The sequence below is a fragment of the Cryptotermes secundus genome, unplaced genomic scaffold (genome assembly GCF_002891405.2).
Source record: "Cryptotermes secundus unplaced genomic scaffold, Csec_1.0 scaffold2447, whole genome shotgun sequence".
NCBI classification, from domain to species: domain Eukaryota; kingdom Metazoa; phylum Arthropoda; class Insecta; order Blattodea; family Kalotermitidae; genus Cryptotermes; species Cryptotermes secundus.
This window is the reverse complement of record NW_019745125.1, coordinates 13,474-22,107: the sequence shown is the minus strand read 5'-3', so window position 1 is coordinate 22,107 and position 8,634 is coordinate 13,474.

The window sequence follows — 8,634 nt, the reverse complement described above, 5'->3', positions numbered from 1 at the left end:
GAGATGGCGCTACAGTTGAGTTGACAAAGAGTTCAGTTGCGGGATATTTGCCAGAGAGTAAGTGCAGGAAGCTAAAGAATCTCCATTGTTAGAGGCTGTTCCTAGGGAATGACTGTTGAAGACAAAGTGGGCTGGAAAAAGCCTTAGCAGGAGCTGTGGTAATCTGTGAATTGTGGAGATTTGCAGTGGTGCTGTAATTGCTTGTGGTTCCAAGTGGTCAACAAATTCAATATCCAATCCATACCCTGTCTACAGTCACACACCCCTAAATACATGACAGTATTTTCCCCAACTTTTTATTCAGCCTGGGAATAAAAGCATAATTAATTCTCAGAAAGCAAGTACCTGTTTTGGATGTTAGTTTCCCTAATATAAACCTTCTGTTCTTAATCAAAATGAGTTTAAATCTGTAAGGCAAACTGGAAATATTCCAAGCATCAAGGTACACACAGTTAGTGATTCACGCTTCGATCTCATGCAATATAACTTCTCCCACAGTTTTCTGTTGTCACAAGTTTATGGCTGCATGACTACTGACACCAAATTGTCACGTATTTATGGTCATAACCACTGCTGAAGAATCCAATATGATCTGAACTGCCAACTTCTGACACCAAAATGTCATGTGTAGGGTGTATAACTGTTTTCATGTTCGCCTCCACGTTTGGCATCACTTTTATAACTCTTTAACTGCTCAGTGAGACTTCAAGCCTCACAAGTTGGTCGCCACTTATAACTCGCCACTCATAAGTCCTCTTAGTGCCCTTAAGTTGGTCTCCACTTTCATCCGCCGCTTCCTTGTTGTCGTCTGGTTCGTGGTAGGGTGTGGGATTACTCTGAATTTGAATTTGTATGGGCGCCAGTGGATTTGGGTGAAATCCACGAATTTGGAATGGGCAAATCAAAGGTGGGGATATGGATAGGTGGGCGTTTGGGGTTCTGACTGCTCAGACGGTAGGACGAGATTCTGTCTCAGGGTGACTTCTGGCCTTACTCACACAAGAAGAGAGAAAACACTTAAAACTCACACTTTGCCAACACTGTTGCTCTTTATTGTAGATGTGAACTAGAATTACATATTACGAGGCTGTAGCACTTTGAATTTGTACACCGGACTCAGCCAACACCGATTTAACATCCGGGAGGTTACTACTCACTCCTGTTATTCCCTTGTAATGACTGACTGCTCTGAAGAGGCCAAAGTCCTGACGGAAAGCAGGAATGCCCGGTTTCCTCTCCTCTGAAATTTTGCTGATTGGCTGAACCTAAAATTTGGGTGTTTCTCTCATTTACATTCAGCCAATTCCTAACAAACCCATGTAAATTTGGGCCTAAGTACAACACGGTCCTTCTGACAGCTCTTAAATAAATGAAGGTACGCTAATGATCGCTTGGTATGCCTCTCTGAAAATTATTGCGACTCGTATCTGTCAAGTTTCAAATTTTCAAAGATTCGCACCACCAAAGTTAAGCATTGAAATTCCGAGAAAATGCAGCGGGATACTTCCTGCTCCGTTCTTGGTTTTCAAGTGACCTGCAGCTTGCTTGTCCCTCAGAAAGACCAGATGTCCTTGGCGTCTGCTGGTGCTGGGGTCAATTCTGTATCATCTTTTGTTAATAGTAGTACAGTTTGTTTACATGCAGTACATTGTAATTAAGAATGTAAATGAACAACATTGCTGAGGTTCTTGCATGGTGCGGTTACAGGTGGTACGTGTGATAAAAAGGATGGGTTATAATTTGTATGATTGGATTTATTAGCTCTTTGATTACAATCTTTCTTAATCACACTTAAATACAGACAATAGAGTGCTACTGGTGATTCCACAGTTCAATGTTGCACATGCACTAGGATTCTGTTTCCACTAGTTGTCTCATAGCAATGGATCTCAACACAGGTACTGTCACTTCAAACCACTATGAAGGCTTCTTGTTTCAATCACTCTGTACTCCTGTCCTAACTTGTACTCGATCTTCACAATTCACGCTCCATTCTTGTCCTTGTACTCGCAACTGCTGAACCCTCCACTGACTCAACCTGAAACAGATATTCATTACATAGGCATCCCACATACAACACAAAACAAGTCATGTGATAGCTAGTATTGCTGCAGTGTGATGTCATTGCACCTACATGGAAGCCTGTTTACTGAGCTGTTGCCTGGAAGCAGGCTGCATAACCTTACTGTTCCATTGTTGCAGGTGTGTATGTTGGGGGTTATCTGTCCATCCAAATTACAGTGTCATTTATAGTTACATATTCTTCTGTACTTTTACTATAAAATAAATATCACTATTAATAAAAATGGTTATTTACAAAACTTACACAATATGTAACCTGTCATCAGGACAGATTGCACAGCAGTAACTGGTATCTTATGTTTTGATGGCTGGGGTTACCAAGGTCAGTAATTCTTAAACAGATTTCCGAGACACCCTGTAATATCCTGATAATCTTTCCAGATGCTGTACCTGCTCTTTTGATAAAACATGACTCTCAACATTTTCTAATAAGAGTAGATGGACCACAAACCTATTCAACTTCTGTAATCTTCTGATTAATAACAATAGCACCAGGACTTCATCATCTGTTGACTCCACTGTCACCAATGTGTCATACTATGTTAATACTGTGTTCCAGTGTCATGCCTGAGAGCAGTTTTTTGTAAGAGAATTGCAGTTCTATGCCCATATACACTGTCTAAAGTGAAACTGTATGAAAAGGCTTTAGAGACATATGACAACTGGTGACGGTGGAATTCAGCAACTGGATCGTCTCTGTGATGTATGAAACAATTAGCATGGTGGATTATTCATGGCAGTATGAAACGTGTCAAGTTTGTGACCTGCATGAAGAACTAATCCAAGTGAACAGCGTACATAAAGTGAGCCTCTGCCAATTCATGCCAGCTTAGAAAATATTCCAAGTTTGCATGTAAATGCTACCATTGCAGCACAGTAACTTTTCTGTGCTCAAAGACATGCCTTTGGTGTGCAAAGTGATTCATACAATGCACGTCGCCATGGGAGAACACTGAGACCACCAACAATAATGTTATGGGCTTAAGCTTGAATGTGATACCAGTCTGCTCTAGTGATGTTGAGCTGTTGGAGCTCGAACTTGGTGGAATTTGGAGAAATTCTGTGTGGTTTCACTACAGTTCTGCATTCAAGCTGCCAGCAACACGAGTACACTAGCAAGACATAATCAAGCTTTAATGTTCTATGTAAGTGATACAACGTATAAAATAATCAACATATAATATTTATGATATTTAATGTAATCAACTCACAGTAATTTGGTATACAAGGATCCAGGATTCCCATCCAACTGGCAAACATTTGAAAGAAATATTGCCACTTCTATAAAATGATAAATAGACTAACTTAGGATGTGTGTACTTTCACCCGCTATGTGGTAGCTGTCCCAGCCTCTGCTAGGAATGCTATTCATCATCCTCCTTTATGTAGGTACTGTCAAACTTATTACAGAAGAGGCGACTTAAATTTGTGATTACATTAAGGGCCCCATATGCTCTCTGTTTCTTGCACAGTCCTAATTGTGCAGTTACAATTGAGGAAAAAATTCTCTCCACACATGTACAAAAAGCTTGAGGAATATAACTCAGTTCAATGATAATAATGTTACATCACTACTGCTTGAGTTTTGGGAAGAAAAATGAAATCCAGAGTCATAAGAAGGTTATTGATTTCCTTTTACAATTTTGTCATGATTTGTATATTTGCCTCCTGTTTTCATTTTGGTGACTAACAAATCACAAGCACATTCTTCCTTGACTCCAATATAACTCCAAGTTCTATAAGAAAGTGCTTTAACCAATTATCCATGATAAAAACTTAAAACAATGACAGCTGTTAAAAGAACAACTCTGACTAAAGACAGCAGTCTTCTGGGATGTGGGGCCGTATAGGTATTGTGTTAACCGACGTTTCGGAGGAATGTATAGCCTCCATCTTCAGGGTAGAAGAAAATAAGAAAATCCACAAGCGAAGAACTGGTGTGAGCAGGTGTAAATAGACTAATGTCAAGAATAAATCCAGCTGCATAGAGCAGGAAGGAAAGGGGGGAGGGAGCTACATGGCAAATCAGTAGAGAGGAGAGGGGAAGAGTCTGGGCAGGTCTGGACAAGACAGCTGTGGGTGAACACAGCATCAATTTGGGACACCACATTCAGCTTCAGAATACCTGCATCCTTGACACCAAGACCCGGTATATGGATCGCATCATAGGGAGGCCATTGAGATTGAACTCCATCCTGACAATATGAACAGAGAGGAGGGGTTTTGTCTCAGCAAGTCATGGAAGCCTCTCATCTGTTCCCTCAAGAAACCCCCGGGACATGACACCGGATCCACAAGGCCATGCAAGTCCATGCCTGACTCACATAGCAACCCCCAAGCTTAAGGGTTAATGCCCTCCCATTAACCTTGCCTTTCTCCCCCCACACAATGCTGTTTCTGCACTAGCCTACTACCTGCTGGCCCAACCTGCCCAGACCCTTCCCCTCTCCTCTCTATGCTGCTGGGTTTATTCTCAGCATTAGTCTATTTGCTCCTGCTCGCACTGGTTCTTCGCTTGCGGATTTTCTTCTTCTTTCTTCTACCCTGAAGATAGAGGCGATACGTTCTTCCGAAATGTCGGATAACATAATACCTACACCACATCCCAGAAGACTGCTCTCTTCATAGTCACCGCTGTGAAAACCTCAAATCTTACAATTCTGACTAAAGTTTGTAACAAAGCACAATAGACCGTCGTAGGTTGCAGTGCAAGGGCCGAGGATGCCTACCCCTCATACATTCATTCAAAGTTTGTAACAACACAATATAAATCAAGAATACAACTGAGTTATTTCTCGCCACATGTTCAGCTATAACTGTGCATTTCTGGACTGCAAAGTTAGAACTGTGTAAAAAGCTTAGTGGGTAGGGGTCTCTTCACAGTAGGAGTATATAGAGCAGAAGCCTTTCACCCATCAATTTACTGTATCGCATAGGAAGACTCCAACACAAGTACTAGAAGAAAAAGTGTTACTTTCACTTCATATTTGCTTTATGCAAGTTTTTCTCATGACACCCGCAGATTCATGTAACTAGCACTAGGGAAAAGTGTCTTTCACACAGAACATCACCCCACATTACACTCTAACAAACATGTACCTTAATCACATCTTCTTCCAACATAAACATATCTATCTCAGAACCTCAACCCCATATTTCTGAAATTACCCCAGTGTCTCCTCCCCCCCTCCAAAAATCCCCATACATTTTACAATGATTTTCCCTTTACATAATTTTATTTTTAATTTTAAATATAATACATGTATAACTATTTTTAATTTCAATATCTAATATGAATATGGTATTGTCATGATTTTGAGTGAACATAGATGGGGTTTAGATTGGTAATTTGATTTACTGAACTTTTACACAACGTAACTACAACTACAGTGCTGTCACTAAAGTCAAGAAATGAAAACACCCATGGCCACGACCACACCAACAAATGACGAAGGAGAAAATGACACTGTATTGCCGCAGAGCAGGGGGGGCGTGGAGGTACCCCTCCTTGCCTCCACAGCTTACTCTGTAAGGAGTCAACACCATAATCCTAGCTTACCCTCGGCTAGGATTCTCCGGTTTCGGGGCTCCCTTCTCTCACTTAAAGCTGCCACCATCTATTATATGTCCTAAGTGAGGTGATGTAAGTGCCAAGGGCCGGTAGCACGTAGTGGAGCGTTCTCTGTTGGCTGGCCCTTTCGGCGCAGTCACCTCTTATTATTGGCGTAGAGCGGGCGTGTCTGGTCTGACCCGCCTCTACCTATCGTCTGTTCTTTTCTATCATGGGGACTACCCCCTGAGCATATAGTCATAGCTCCGTCTGACCATTCCTCATATAGTTTACAGGTAGCGACGTATTACATTATTATTACATTTTAAGGGGCGTTGGTATCAAGGCTACTAACTGTTGCCTGTGTGGCAGGTGCCTCTCCCTGTCCATTCCTAGTACCTCCCCTTAAGCATTTGGCTGCTGTTGCAACTCTCATTGTGGTAGGATCTTCTGGATGGTTCGAGGAAGGTGGTCATGGAGGGTGAATCACAATCCCCTGCGTACATCCGATCCTACCTACTCTATCTATTTACACTCTTATATTTACATGAATTACAATATTTACATTATTACAAGGCCGACTTTCAGTCGGGTCTACATAGTGGATTGACTTGTGGCTACGCTAGGAACCTCCCCCTTCGGGGGCGTAACTGGAGTCTCTCTCTCTCTCTCTCTCTTCGACTCCTGACTATCGGCAAGGATTAATCTTTTCACGTAATCCCGTTCCTTACTATTCATTAAATACAGTTACACTGTCCTTCGTTCTTTCACTCTTATACAAGCTACCCCTAGTTCTACATCTTAAAACCCACAGACTATGCTAACCATAACCACGACACATACGCTGTAACACTCTTATTGCCTGACTAACATCCTCGGCAATTACGTGATTCTAGCATCCTCCCCTCTGGGCTCACCGGGTACACTTGAGTTTGCACATTCAAATCTCACAACAACACTTTTATCCACAATACTATTATCAACAATATTATTAACCGGCATGGCTGTTATGCGTAAATAAACTTACNGTAAAGAGACTTACTTGACATAGAAGAATGCAGGCTAACTTCCAGCACTCGTCAGACCCATATTGAATAGCGCCTCCGGCTGACAACTGAATATTCTGTGTTAGATCATAATCCCAAGTCCCCCGAAATTCCGTAATTTATAGTTTTAATTTGCTAATTCAGCTGTTGACGACAGAGGGTAGGTAACTCCTCCTCAGTGTCCTCAATTCTCATAGTAATATTCTAATTGGTTCTTATTGGTGGTTGTGGGCGGACCCCTGGCGTCTCATCGCTGTGTATGCGGTAATATTACGATACTCCAGTGGCCTAGTGAGGCAAGCTTCTTGCCACTGTGGTTACACATACTTGCTGATCATCAACATTCTTAACCTATTTGCCTGTCCAGGTGTTGACAGATTACTGTAATAACTGTGAAACGCTTTTCGCAAGTCTCGAACATTTTGGGGAATGCCTTACAATCTCCCATCTCAAATTTGAGCCTCTACAGACATAAGATTTCCTTACCAAGAAGCTGTAGGAAGCCTGCTATATATGACTTCTAAAACCAGATCCAATATGGCATTTGCTGTAAATGTGGAAAGTCAAACCTTGGAAAATCCTGACAAAATAGCTGTTCAGAATGTGAAAAGGACCCATAGGTATGTGAAAGGTACACGAGATTCAGGAATAAAATATACCTCATCTGACTCCAAAACTGTGAAACTGGAAGCATTTAGTGACGCTGATTATGCAGGGGATGTAAAGGATAGGAAGAGTGTAACGGGATATGTAATTATGATGTCAGGGAGCCCAATATCATGGTGCTCTAGGAAACAGAGTATTGTTGCATTATCAACCACTGAGGCCGAATATATTGCAGCAGCTGAGTGCTGTAAAGAATTGAAATATCTAAAGATGTTGATAGAGGAGTTGACAGGAAAAAGGGTGGAAGCTGAACTGTGTGTCAACAATCAGAGTGCAATCAAGCTAACAGAATCTGGACAAGTAACGCGTAGGAGTAAGCACATTGACGTTAGGTATCACTACATAAGTGAACAATTGAATGAGAAACTGTTCTCAATCAAATACTGTAACACTGAAACACGTGTGGCAGACATTTTAACAGAACTGCTACCACCAGAGAAATTTGCCAAGTTTAGAGACATTATACTTAAGAAGAAATAAGTCTGATTGTGATAAGACTGAGAAAATTTTAATTTCATGTACTAATTTTGTAATCTGAAGACCAAAATGACTAAATGTTATTCAATTTAAGTTTGTAAAACAGCTAATAATGTTGACAACATTTTGAAATTAAGGAGGAAAATGAGAAATATGTTGATAACATTTTGAAATTAAGGAGGAATGTTGAGAATCTAGTAATGTAAAAATGTTCATCTTTTGGCTTATTTTGGACTTCACCCATCGTCCGGTATATAAAAAAGACAAAAAACCACAACGTTTCGGAGACTGGATCTGTCTCCGTCTTCAGGTGTATAGGGAAGGTTTAACCTACTCAGTTGGGCCCCTTAGAAAGAGCTAGTCTCAATCACTGGACAAACCTTGATCTGTAGAAGCAACCTATGAACAACCGACAACCGGTTCCGTCAGTGGGAGGAAAGAATAAAATCGCAGTAAAAACATGATAGAAACTTTTTGTGCCAAACATGCACTTGTCAACAATGTAAAGAAACAGAAGTATGGGTTATATTCCATGAATTCAGTTAAAAACGAAAGTAAAAACTGGATAAAGCATGCCTGATTTGCATGGATAAAGAATCGTGCCACCATGGCGACTTCCGGGAATCAGACTAATCCCCGGAAGAAAACTTGCAGTAGTAGTGGAACCACTAATATTCATGAAATTACATTTTTTGGTTTATTAACCTCTTCATTGATGAGGGGGATCCATATAGGAGAAATATCCAAACTGGGTTGGCTGATCGGATTGGATGAACATGCCATATGAGCTGATTCTTTGTATTTCCTGTATCT